Genomic DNA, 14055 nt, shown 5'->3' on the forward strand with positions numbered 1-14055 from the left:
GGAGTTGGCATATATGATTATGTAGGCTGAGAATTACCAAGATCTGTAGATGGCAAGCTAGAGACTCAGGATAATCAATGTGTAGTTCCCATCCAAAAGCCAGCAGGCTCGGGACCCAAGAAGAGCCCATATTTCAGTTCAAGTCTGAGGACCAGAAAGACTGATGTCCCAGGGCAGATGGAGTTCCCTGTTACTCAGCCTTTTTGTTCTATTCAGGGCTTCAGTTGATTGGATGAGGCCCATCCACGTTGAAAGCCCAATCTGCTTTCTTCAGTCTATCAATTTAAATGTTATTCTCATCCAAAAACACCCTCACAGACACATCCAAAACATTTGGCCAAATGTCTGGGCACCCTGTGGCCCAGTGAAATTGACATATAAAATTAACCATCACAGCGTAACCTTTAGGGAATAGAAAGCTCCTCGTGTCATCGGATTTTAAAGCTCCCTATATCCTCCCCATCGTCCACTTCCTCCTCCAACACATGAACAGTTTTCTTCTGCTAATAAAATTTTCCAAAATTCTTTTTGGATGAAAAAATTATTATTATTCATCTCTCAATGAATCTTCAATGCCACCAAGAATAATTCACTTACAGAGATTTCTGTTTCAGAGTTTCTGATATTCTTATCCAAGTTGAGCAGAGGCTGGAGGATGTGTAAAGGTGTGACGTCAGAGCTAGTTCCAGAAGGAAAAGCATGTATATGGAGGTCTCTTTTGTGATGTGCTGCCAACACTGGCTGCCAGGAGTTTATTCACCCCTGCTTATATGCACACACTCACGTATATGTTTGTGCATCATTACATACATACCGCATAACAACATTAGAACCTGATGGAGCAGGCATGCATTTGGCTAAGCCAGAGAGATTATGGAAAGAAGGATGGGAATTCTAGAAACATGGAAAATGGGAAACAAAAACAAAGAAACCTAAGAAGTAACTGGTGTGTCTGGGAGACCTACTGAGCTCGAGTGTAGAATAGCTCTAGCCTTTCACTGAGAGATAATTGAGAAAGTAGACAGGGCTAGATCATGGCAGGAGCTGAATGTTAAGCTAAGGGAATGGGCTGTTTCTTTAGAGTTAGTGATGAGGCCCATGATGGTTTTTGAACAGGGGGATATTAGAAGGGACATTTTAGGGAGATTGATCTGACAGTGGTAAGCAACAAAGGGAAGCAGTGTCCAGAGGGTCGTACGCAGTGAAGTTTCATTCTACACTTTGGCTGAGCTCAGGTTAAGTCCAGTAATGGAAGAGGGGGTGGGGAATGGGAGAGTAGGAATGTAAGAGGAACAAGTAAAGCTACAAAGGTACAGAAAGCAGGAAAAGAAGTTAAGATCCAGGCTTCATAAGGAGCCTGTATTGCAGGTTGTTTTGGACAAAAAGGCTGAAAGGACTTCAGCAGCAGGATTCACAGATCTGCTCAGGAGCCATGCTGTTCACTTGGCTCAATGATGTACTTCCTACCTCTGGTCCTCTCTCTTCTGAAAGCCATCCTTACTTTCTACTCTCTCTCCCTTCCCTATCTCACAGCTCTTGCTTCCGCACCATACACAGAGCCAGGGCAAGTCATAGTTTTATGCATGCAGTGGTAATATGAGTACCTTTGTGGTTGGTTCTCATGGAAACGGTTGAAAACAGATCACTTCAGCCAGAATCTAGGAAGAATGTCTCTGTGTGTGTGTGTGTGTGTGTGTGTGTATAGACACACACACACACATACACATTTGGTAGTTATATACATACACATTTCGTAGTTCAAGGTCATTATTTCTAAGTACTAGCAAATTAGGAAAACATTTACTCATTAGAAATGATGAAAATGTCGAGGATTTTAAAATTATTCCCTTTTTTCATATAATCTAATCTCTACCTTTCTATCACAGATTTTCTTTTCTTCTTTTTTAGTAAAAATTTTATTTATCCATCCTCTTTGGAAGGTGGAATGAATTCAATTACTCTCCATTGTTTTGTCTTCTTTGATATTTAAAATGTATAGACTGGAACTTAATTCAGAAATTTTAAACTCAGTTGCATACTATCATCTGAGGAGGTTTTAAAATATACCATTTCCTGGGTGCCACTCCAGGCCAGTTGAATCAGAATCCTTCTGGGGGAGGAGAGGATTGTGCCCAGATATAAGTGATAATAATGTGAAACCAGGGAGGGGGTCTTCATAGCTCCTGCATCTCATACCTGTTGTCAGCTGATGTTGATTGTGGCTATTCTTAAATAATTGTTTAGTGCCAGGTTGAAGTAAGTTTTAATAATGGTACAATATTTTAAGGATTTCAGTTAAATCTCAAAGTCCTAGTTTGACAAGATGTGAATAGATTGCTTCTCTCCTATCTTTTCTTGTGTAATTTACAGTTACAAGCTAAAATCCAGGGGTTTAAAGGCTCTTTATTGATATTTAAAGGGTATTTTAAGCAAAGAAATGGTAAAATGTCTTTTGAAGCAGAGAAAATGTACCTCTATAATATCTACTTAATGAGAATAGGCTGTAAAGTAGAAGGTGTTTCTACTGGACCGTAAGTTATGCAATTTTAGACAGACTTTTAAAATGATAATAAATTTATCATTCTATTTGAAATTACTTATTCCTCCAACAAAACACAAAACAAAAATTTCTAGCTGTCGGGATTGTTTTGCAACAATGATGATCTGTGGGCCAGATGAATGTGCTTAACTTTCCCGAGAGTTTGGGGAACATTTTCTTTTCAAATGAGATTGTGTGTGATTTCTCATTTTGAATTAAAACAAAAACAAAACCTGGAAAAACATGGCTCCTCACTGATTTAGTCCAGGTGCGTGCACATATGTGTGTGTGTGTGTGTACACATATGTGTGCATATACACAAGGATATATACAAAAACTGCAATACAATCATTAGCCTATTTCACATCTCCTTGTTCTTTTTCTCTGATAAATTCTAAGTCAGTAGCTCCAATAGTATTTTTTCTCCAGTATAGTTATGTTTTTCTCTATAGATAGTTTTACTGTGGTGCAATTTCCCCAGTGCCTTAGGTTTTGCTGTTTTAAGTTACACTATTTAGGACTTGGAGTGACTCCAAATAGGATGGTTTATGGATTTAAACATCAACAAACAGTAATCAAAGTACTGGCTGGCCCTATACATTTTTGCAAAACTAATAATTTTCTTTAGAAAGTCTGTCAGTGCTTTCTAAAGCACATTGCTTTACAATAGTTAACACCTTGTCTTAAAACTACAATGAACCTTCTAGATAAAATGAGCAACTTCTTTAGCCAGGATTGTCACCAAGGGAACGAGAGAACAAGTACAGGATTAAAGAATAGAACAGAGTAAGACACAGGAAAAGCGAAAACAAACAAACAGAAAAGGAATTACATGGACATTTGAAGGTGGAGATAGAAGGAGAAACTGCTCCTTCAGATATTTGTTCCATAGTTGACTTCTTCCTCTCCGGCTCTCTGCAATCCAGAGGAGCTCAAGATCAGTGGGAAGAAGGAACCAACACTTTAAATACGCAAATGGAAATTCACATGAAATCCAAGTCAGATCCTGCCAAGCTGATACATCACTTAGTCACCTCTGAAGACTCTACAGTCTGCCAAGGAGACAGGTTTCAATGAGGTATGACCAAGGGCATAACAGAGGCTTATAATGGTCATGTGTCCATTTTATATAGATCATGTCCAAAGGGGCTCAGATCTTGAATGTGTCCAAGTGAACCATCAGATGGTCCACCCACAGCATCACTCCAACGAGTTAAGTTACAATAGTTCATTTTCATTCCAGCCAAGAGGCTAAATTACCAGAGTGCTTTAAATGACCAAGACCAATTGCCCCTAGAGAAGGGAATGGCTACCACTCTCATCTATTTCATTGGGGTGTCATGTGTTCCTCACAGCAACACTTTAAAGGAACCTGGGTAGATATTAAATCTCTCTCCTCCCCCTGCCACCATTTGCCCATGTTTTTAAGGTGAGGAAACTGAGAAGCCAAATTTAGTAATTAAGAGCACAGACTCTGGCCTCAAGCTACCCAGGTTCCCACCATGGGTCTGCTACTTCCCTGAATAACCTTGGGCACATTAACTAACCTCTCCAACTTGGTTTATTACCTGTATCCTAAGAAGGATAATACCTAGCAAGTAGAATTTCATTGAGAAATAAATGAATTAATTATGTTTAAAGTTTTTAGAACATAGCATATAGTAAGTGTTTAGTAAATGTTAGCTAGTTTTATTATTCTCATTTGAAATCTTTTCAAAGTTTTCTGCATAATAGGCAAAACCAAGGTATCTTGGTTTTTTAATTTGCCTTTTTTGGTCACTAAAATGACAACGATCCCAGTTAAATGATACTTTATGAACTACTTATATTTCTTTTTTCTGTGAATTAATTGTTCATGCCCTTTGCTCATTTGCCCACTGATTTGTGAGTCTCTTCATTATTGCTTCTAAAGTACTCTTTTTATATTACAGATATTAATTCTCTGTATGTTATATAAATAGAAATTATTTTCTTCCAGCCTGTGGCTTCTTTTTAACTTTATTTTGCCATTACAGATGTTTTTAATTTTTAAGCAGTCAAATCTGTTAGCATTTTTATTTGTGGCTCTTGATATGCTTGATTAGGAAGGCCTTCTGCATTGTAAGATTATAAAAATATTCTCCCTTATTTTCTTGTAGCTGTTATATAATGTTTCTAAGGATTATTTCGGTGACCCACTTAGAATTGGGTATATTTTGTGAGATGGTATGCCAACAATCTGTTTCTCAAATTGTCTATGATCTCCTTATGATTTGAAAAAGCACCTATTGGCAAATTCCATTAAAAACAAAAGTATGGGTCTAGACTTTTTACTCTACTCCACTAATTTATTTGTCTATTCCTGTGCCTGTTTTAATTTTAACTTTGGTTAGGCTGCCTCCAAATAATTCTATACTTTTAATACATGTTGTGGCATGTAGTACACATTTTTCTTCCCAGATGAACCTTAGAATCAACTTTTCAAATTTCAAAATAATTTTATTGGAATTTAAATTGGCATTGCTTTAGATTAATAGTTTGGAAAGAACTTATATCTTTACAATAATAAGACTTCCATTTATGTAGGCTTTTATATCCTTCAGTAAAATTTTTACCATTTTCTTCATATAGATTTTGGATACTTTGCATTAAGTCTATTCTGATTTATTTTATGTTTTGTTTATACAGCTCAGATTTTCTCATTACATTTGTTGCTTCTGTTTAAATAGGGAACATTTATTTTATAACTGTCTTTTTGCAGTAGTCTTTTATTAGTTTTAATAGTTTTGTATAGTTGATTTGTTTTTAATGGAAACGAATGATTGCAGTGTTGCACTATTAAACATGATGTTTGGTTCATGTTTCTGATAGATGCTCTTTATCAATTTAAGGATGTTTTACTCTATTGCTAACTTACTAGGAGTTCAGATTTTTTTAAACCAGTAGTGGGTTTTGAATTTTATTAAGTACCACTTTTACATTAACTGGGATGATAATATATTTTTTCTTCTTTATAAATGAAGTAAATTGAACTACTGGAATTACTAATGTTGAATAATCTTTGTATTCTTATGATAAGCTCATCATGTTTATTGTATATTAGTATTTTGATACTTTGCTATATGCAATTCATATGTATACTTATATGTGATATTAGTCTAGTTATCTGTTTTGTGATATATTTGTCTGCTTTGTATCCGAGATACGATGTCTCTAGATAATTTCATCAGTTTTCCAGTTTTTCTATGGTTCAAAGGCTTTTATATAACAAAAGAATTATTTGTTTTTTTAATTATTTGTACAATTTGCCTAATAAAACCACCTGGGCCTTATGCTATTTGGAAAGAACAGCATTGAATTTTTCAATATACTTTATTATAATAGTTCACTCAAATTTTAAACATACCCTTGAGATAACCTTAAGAGTTTACCATTTTTTAGATAATTGTCCACTGTATCTATATTTTTCAATATTGATAAAAACATTATTTTCTTTAAAGTCTCTTGATCAGTGCTTATATTCATTTTTTCCCCTTGTTTTTAAAATAGGTTTTCTCCCTTTTACCTTGTCAGGATTGCCAGAAGTGTGCTAAGGTGCCAGTCAGTCTTTTCAGTCAGCTTTTACGTTTATTTATGCAGTCTACAGATTTTTCTGTTTTATTAATTTATATTTATCTTTGATTTGTTCTAATTTCTTTAGTCTATTTTCTTACTTTCCTAGCTTCTTTGGTTGAATGCTTAGTTATATTATTTTCAACATTTTTTTCTTTTCTAATAAATGATAAAAGTTTCCTCAGAAAAGGATCGCAACCACATCTCACCGTTTTTGATATGATTTGTTTTCATTGACATACATTTATTAATGTAATTTAACTTATATTTTTAATTATTAAAGTAAGAGCTGTTTGTTATTGAAAGCTAAAAATAGATGAATAGGCAAGAATGAGAACTACAACTTGTTAATCCACCACCCAGATATAACCAGTTAGCATTTTATAATAAAAAATTTTATGAATATAAAAATTAACACAAAATGAGACTACACATTCTGTTTTGTAGCCCTCCTTTTATACTTGATTATATTTCACAAATATCTATCTGAAATATTATGTATTCTACTATAACATCAATTTTATTGGCTTCACTGTACCACTGCTTATTCAAATATTTCTTCATCACTGAAAATTTAGGTTGTGTCTAATTTTCATTATAACAATTAAGATGCTCTATGAGACACAAAGGTACACAGACTCAGGATCCTAAGGATTTTTTCTATTAAAAAGTGAAAACAAACATAAATGAAATAACTAGATCAATTATTAAAGCTGTATGAAAGAGGTTAAGATAATGCGTTCAAAGTGACATTTCTCTTCACCTCAGACAATTGCTATTGGGTCATCGGGAAAGTCATGACGTATTTTTCTATGTTTTTCAATGCAAAAATGCATCATGACTTTCCTGACGACCCAATAGAAAGAAGAATAACTATGCAGAGAACCCCAGATGATGATTAAGATGAATTAGACAAAGAAACAGATAAGGGACAAAAAAGGAATACTTATTGAGCACCTTCTATATGCCAAACACTATGTTAGGTGATCTCATATCCATTATCTGATTTATTTACTCCTTTGTTTAAAACAAACAAACAAAAAAGAAAACTTCAAGTTAGGTATCAGTGTTATTTTGTTAGAATAAGAAACAGGGTCTCACAAAAGTTCAACCCTGGTGGCTGAACTGAAATTTAAATGCAAACCTGCCCCACCCTAAAACTGTGGAACTTACTAAAATAAAATAAATATATCTACTATGAACAACTTGATTTCTTTTCTTTGTTTTGGGCCTTGTCTAGGCCCAAATTGACCAGGACCAAAGTAATGCATGATTCATTACTAATGCTTTAATAACAAGGAAGGGATTCTGGTTAATTTAATTTTTTTAGATATATATTACTTTTAAAAAATAAGATGCCACATATTGGGACTCTGTGTGATGTTTTTATGGCTACATTTTAAAATTTTACATATGCATATATTCTATTAATTTTTGCTATGGTTCATGGTGCATGGCTAAATAAAGAGTTATCACATTAACTTGCTACTAAAATAAGCTTAATACCAATTATAAACATTTTTCTAAAGACAATTTTAGAGCTAATTTGTATTTTGTTATCAAGTAATGCAAAGTAATACTTACTTAGCATCATTAGGCATACACATAACTTTGGTCATAAATCCTTCACAAACCATTTCAATGCACTCTGGAACTTCTTCTGTGTAAATTCCCAGGAGTTCCTAGAAAGTTGATATTCATGAGAAAACCACTTATACAACTTGCATGGTGCATAGGAGTTATGCTCAGCTTACATCATGCAACTTCAGTGCACAATAACACATGAGGAAAGACTGGATTCAGTTTGGAAAGGTCCCAATGGCCAGTGAAGCCATCAATCTACAGTGAATATGGGGCACATTGCAAGTACAAGCCCCAAAGTCTCCCCGTTCAATTATTAAAGAACGCCTCTCCTCTGCTTACCTGCTGAGTCAGAAATAGCCTTTCATCCCGTCCTCTTCAAAAAAGTCAAATGAAATAAGATAGAAACTATGATATGAACAAAACTACTCCATTTCCTAAATCTAAATTGCCTAGTACAGTGCCAGGTGTGTAGTAGCTATTAAATTAATATGTCTTGAGCTTTTGGTTAAAATTGAAGATATTTAATGTTCAACCAAGAAATCTTCTAAGTTTAATTCTCTGTCTTTATCCTTTACCTTCTTTTTGTTATTTTCTGCCTATCATTCACAACTACCATTTCTGCTTTGGCTTTTCCAACCATTCTTTCTTCACCCTTTAAGTGTGTTTTCCATCACATACTTCCCTTACCTTTGTCTCGTGTCTTGCCCAATTTACAATTTTGAGAGGCTTAAAACAAAAACTTGTTTTCCCATTTTCTCTGTTTCCTTTGCCGCCAACTTAGGTTTCAACAGAGCATTAAAATCTTCCAGCATTGCCAATAACTTTGGGCAAATCTAAACAACCAGTGTCACTTAAAATACTCTATTTTCCTTCCGCTGTGTGGTTCTCTATGTGGGACCATTTTTTATGTATAAAATAAATGCTTTTCCCCTTGATAGATCTGGGTTATAATTACAGAGCAGCACACAGTATCCCCCAGACAGGTCTAGATTTGGAAATATCAGATATAACACCCCCTCCCGCAACCTGCTTTTCTCTTTCAGCTTCCTTCTTATCTGTTTTCCTAACACCTTCTCTAAGCCAGGACCCTCTGGTACATGGAGCCAGCAGGGTCCAAGGTCAGGGACAGCAGCTCTGACCTTGCCCAACAGTGAACTCCTAATTTCTACTGAGCAGTCTCAAAACCAAGTAATGAGGTGAAATGTTTAGGCCACTGTACCCATGACTTTCAGGAAGGCAGGAATCTTGAACCCCCAATAACTTCTAGGCCCTTTTTCTCTTGAGCAAATAGGCACCAAATTTGCAACTATAAAACCAGAAAAGCATTGAGAAAAAGAAAAGAAAGTCTAAATTTCAACTCTATTTTTCAATCATTTGCATTCTAAAAATTTTACTTTTCTGCCTCTCACATAAATACGATGACATATTCATACATGGAGAGAAACCGTTCAAGTCAATTTCTCACAGAAAGCAAATTTATTCCAGGAGAGGACTTGCAGGAAGTGACTGGAACAAAAATACTAAGTATTAAGAGACTGGACGCTACAGATTCATTTTACTTCTGGTCGAGTGCAAGTCCGTACAATTTGTAAAATGCTGACCCCAAGTCTTCCATTTGCTTCACAAGTAACTACTGAGTATTTAGCATAAGGTCCGATTAAGCCTTTCAAGCAAACAAAAATCAGTATAGTAAGTCCTCACTTAATGTCGTTGATTGATTAGTTCTTGGAAACTGTGACTTTAAGTGTAATGACTTATAATGAAATCACTTTTACCAGAGGCTAATTGATATAAACAAGAGTTAAGTTCCTATAGCTTATTTCTGGTCACAAAAACATCACCAAGCTTCTAAATAAAGATCCAAAACCCTTCTAATAGTAAACATCGAAATAAATATGAGCTACACATACATTTAAGAAAGATGAATAAAAACAGGTAAGATAACTCTTTTCCAACCCACTTATTCCAGTTCAGGGTCATGGTACCCAGAGTCCATCCCAGCAGCTCAGGGTGCAAAACAGAAACCTGACCTGGACAGGGACCCACCCACTGCAGAGCCACTCACACCCACACCCACACTCACTCAGACTGGGGCAGCGCAGACATACCAATTCATCTCACGTGCACAGCTTTGGGATGTGGGGGGAAACCAGGGTATTCAAAGAAAACCCACACAGACCTTGGCCCCCACCAGAATTTTTTTTTCTTATCAACATTATAACCAAACAACATTGAGGGAAGCAATGTTATTTGAGGACCTGCTGTACAACATAGTCCTTACACTCAGGAAGTTCATAGTGTAGTGAGAAAGATAGTAAGCAAATAACTACACTACTGTGTACCACAGTCCAGGGGTGTGCAGGGTTTCTTGAGAGCACTGAGGAGGTGGTACCCAATGTTACCCAAGAAGGGTATTAAAAGAAGCACTCTAGAGCAGACAACACTGTAATCAAATTTAGAAGTATCGATAGTGTCAGTGTCATGAAGTGAGCAGGTGTGAAAAGGAAAAGAAAGGGCATCCAAGCAGAGAGCCAGAAAGTACCAGGAAACAAGGTAATTTCCCGTGGCAGAGGATGTAAATGACCCTGGAAGGAAAGTCTGGGATCTAATCCTGAAGAAACAATATATCATGCTAAAGAGTTGGGACTTTATCCTCTCTGCAAGTGGGTATGAAACTCTACCCCTTGGAATTAGAAATTAGTTATAATAATAAAGTAACATAACAGCTAACTCTTATTGGGCAGTTATTAAATATGAGGGACCACTATAAGTACTTTAAATGTATTCATGTTTAATCTTCAAAACAACTCTCTGAAGTAGAAACTACTATCAATTTTATATGTAAGGAAACTGAGGCTCAGAGTTTCCACTGGGATGTAGGCAAAGCAATAAAAGGGGAACCTAGCAGGCTTGGTGATGAGTATACATTTGAACAAAGTATTCCTCTGCTAAGAAAAGAAACAGTCCTAGAGGATGGGAGACATTGGTCACAGAGTAACAAAAGCTGGCAGAGCTAGAGGAGACCCTTGGTTTTTCATATTATTAGCCCACCCTCATATTATTATAACCCATTTTCAGAATGAATATAAGCAAGAGGGAGAGGGGAGGAAGTTACACAAGGAAGTGCTGTCATCTCCAGCAGGCCCTTTCCGGAATTGCTTTGCAATTATTCCTCCACTCTGCTTCTCTCCTCCAACATAAGTTTTAGGAATAACAGTAGTAAATCATCTTGAAGTGCTTGCTGTATGCCAGACCTAAACTAAATACTTCTTCACAGGTGTTTGCTCATTTCGTCTGCACAACAGCATTGTTCACAGTCTGCTTGTTACCCCAATTCACAGATGAATTGTGAACTGTGCTTGGGGCGGGAAGGGGGTATCCATGATTCTTTCCTGTAATACTGTCTGTAACCCTTCTCCATGCAACTTTCATTTCTTCACTCAGCCACTTGCATCTAGATAACAGTTCTTTTCCACGAACTCATGGAATTTCTTACTGCAGAATCTCTGCATTGAGAAGCTGAGGTGCTTAAAGATTATATTGCCTCTCCTTTTCTCTTTTTTATATTTTATATACCTATGCCTAACATTAATCTATCACTTACTACATGCCAGGAAATCTTCCAAAGCCCCTGCTACATATTTACTCATGCAATACAATCACCCTGAGAAATACCAGTACTTCCTCAGCTGAGGATACTGAGACACCGAGAGGTTAAGGAACTTTCTCAGAATACACAGTAATCATCAGAATGAGGATCTGAACCCAGAAAGTCCAGCTCTGGGGTCTGCGTTCGTATTCAGACATCACCTGATTTGACTTAGAACAGTGGTTCTCAACCTGTGGGTCGCAACCCCTTTGGGGATCGAGTGACCTTTTCACAGGGGTCGCCTAAGACCACTGGAAAACAAAAAGATGCTTACATTACAATTCATAACAGTAGCAAAATTACAGTTATAGAGTAGCAATGAAAATAATTTTATGGTTGGGGTCACCACAACATGAGGAACTGTATTAAGGGTCGCGGCATTAGGAAGGTTGAGAACCGCTGACTTAGAAGGACTTTGCACACCTGCTCACTCATTTGTTCTCAAGAATCCTTTCTTTACTTGGCTTCCAGTCCACCTCAGTAACCTGGTTCTCCTCCTATTGGTTTCCCCCATCCCATTCTGCTTTGCTATTAATAGTTCCTCCTTGTCTCCCTGACTTCCAAAACTTGGAGTGCCCCAGAGATCAGTCCTTGGACCTGTTTTTTACACTCACTCCCTAGATGATCTCATCCAAATCTACAGTTTAAATATCTCTATGCAGATACCTTCCAAATCAATATTGGCTATCTGGAACTCTCTGGTAAAATTCAGACTCAGGTATTTAACTGTCCATTCAACCTCTCCACATAGCTAGCCAATGGCATCTCAAAATCAACGTGCCTGCAACTGAGCTCCTGCTCTTCTCCCATAAACTTGCTGCTCTCCAATTCTGTTAATGGCAACTCTATTCTTCCAGTTGCCCAGGCCAAAAAACTGGATGTCATCCTTGACTTCTCATTTTTCTCTCACAATGCATCCAATTTATCTGTAAACTATATACAAGATTTGACCACTTTTCATCAACCCCCACTATCATCCCTCTAGTCCAAGTTATCTCTTAACTACTTGTTGCAATGGTTCCTAACTGGTTCTCTCCCCTTAACTACTCTACCAGCTAGAGTGAGACACTGCCTTGAATGAAAAATTTAAGAAGCATCAAAAACTCAGTAATCATTGGGCCAGCTGAGTGGCTCAGTTGCTTAAGAGCTCACTCAAGAGTGTGAGCTCTGAGCAACAGTGGTTCGATTCTGGGCTGAGCTGAGCTGGCGCTGAGCTGCCAACAGGTGGCAAGATAGCTCAGCTAAAAAACAAACAACTCAGTAATCAGGCAAATGATATTTTAATGTAATATTTTTTAAAAATCAAGATCAACGTGCAAAATTCATAATTTAAAATAGCAAAAGTTTAAATAAAAACAGGACCAGACAGGCCCTGTGTTTGCATTACACACCTCCTTTTTCTCCCTTGTGTCCCAGTTTCATTCCACTCCCTCCAATGTGTTCTCAACAGTTATGGGATCCTGTTAAAACTTAAGTGAAATCTTGTTGATCCTCTGGCTTCACATCTCAGAGCAAAAGTCAAAGTCCTTACCATGATCTACAAGGTCCTACGTGACCTGGTTGCCCTTCTCTCCTCATTCACACAGCTTTGTCCTCTCCATGTAGACTTTCTCGCTATTCCATCAATAAGCTCCCACCTTAGGGAATCCTACACTTGCCAGGCCCACTGGAATGTTCTCCCCCAAATACATCTCTCACTTCACCTAGCTCTCTTCCCAAATTCATCCTATCTGGACCATGCTTTCTAAAATTCCACCCCACCCCCACCACACACATACACTTCATATTCCACTCCATATTTCTCCTCCATTCTTTATTTGTTTCTCCTCAGAAAGTATTATAAGCACACTGTATGTTTTACTTATTTTGTTTATTGTCTCACCCACTATAAAACACTACAAAACAGATTTGGGGGGAGAGGGGTTTCTTTTGTTCTCTGCTATATCCCCAGTGTCTCAAAAAATGCTTAGATGATACTAGGTACTCAGTAAATAATATTTGAATGAATAAGTGATAAATACTCATGAGTGCTTTCTGTTAGCTCCAGTGGTCTTAATGCCTGCTATGTATAGGTTTTGAAATCTATTGCCTCAATAAATTATATTGGAAGCTAATTTTTTAAAATACAGCCTAAGATCTGAAGAATTTACAAGGTGCTAAATTAGAAAACGTATTGCAAAACTTTTCTTTCAAATTGACCAATTTTTGAAATAAAAGTTTGACTTGCTTAAAAAAATATTTATCTGGGATTCAAGTTCACTCCTTAGATTAGGGCAACGTTGACAGAGCGGGTTGTTTTTGAGAAATAAACATCGAAGATCAAGTTTCTCTGATGGCAAATTCTGAATTTTATTTCCACGTCCTGATTGCCAATGACTTGACACTATATGGAGAAGCTAGAGAGGTTTTCTTAATAATTTCAGAGTGAATGTATGTATGATCAAAAGACCTTTCTGATGTAAAATATCTTTAATCACCTTGACTAATTATTAACCAAAACTAAAAGTAGGTTTTGTAAGTAAAACTTGTTTCACCATGAACTGTTTTCTTTTGATAGAAAAGATGAAGTTCAGCAAAAGCAAATCTAAAACTTGGCCAAAAAGACAACAGACTTTGCCTTCAAACATCTGTAAGACACACGTGACTAACCTCATCAGACCCCAAGTCCACTTATGGCCTCCCTGGTCTTGAA

General features: G+C 36.7%; 1 protein-coding gene across 3 annotated transcripts in view; it reads left to right on the forward strand.

The window, feature by feature from the left end:
- Nucleotides 1–14055, forward strand: part of A1CF (APOBEC1 complementation factor) — a 73436-nt gene that overhangs the window by 10165 nt on the left and 49216 nt on the right. The window lies entirely within an intron of this gene.

Source organism: Hipposideros armiger, unplaced genomic scaffold, assembly GCF_001890085.2.
Source record: "Hipposideros armiger isolate ML-2016 unplaced genomic scaffold, ASM189008v1 scaffold_161, whole genome shotgun sequence".
NCBI lineage: Eukaryota > Metazoa > Chordata > Mammalia > Chiroptera > Hipposideridae > Hipposideros > Hipposideros armiger.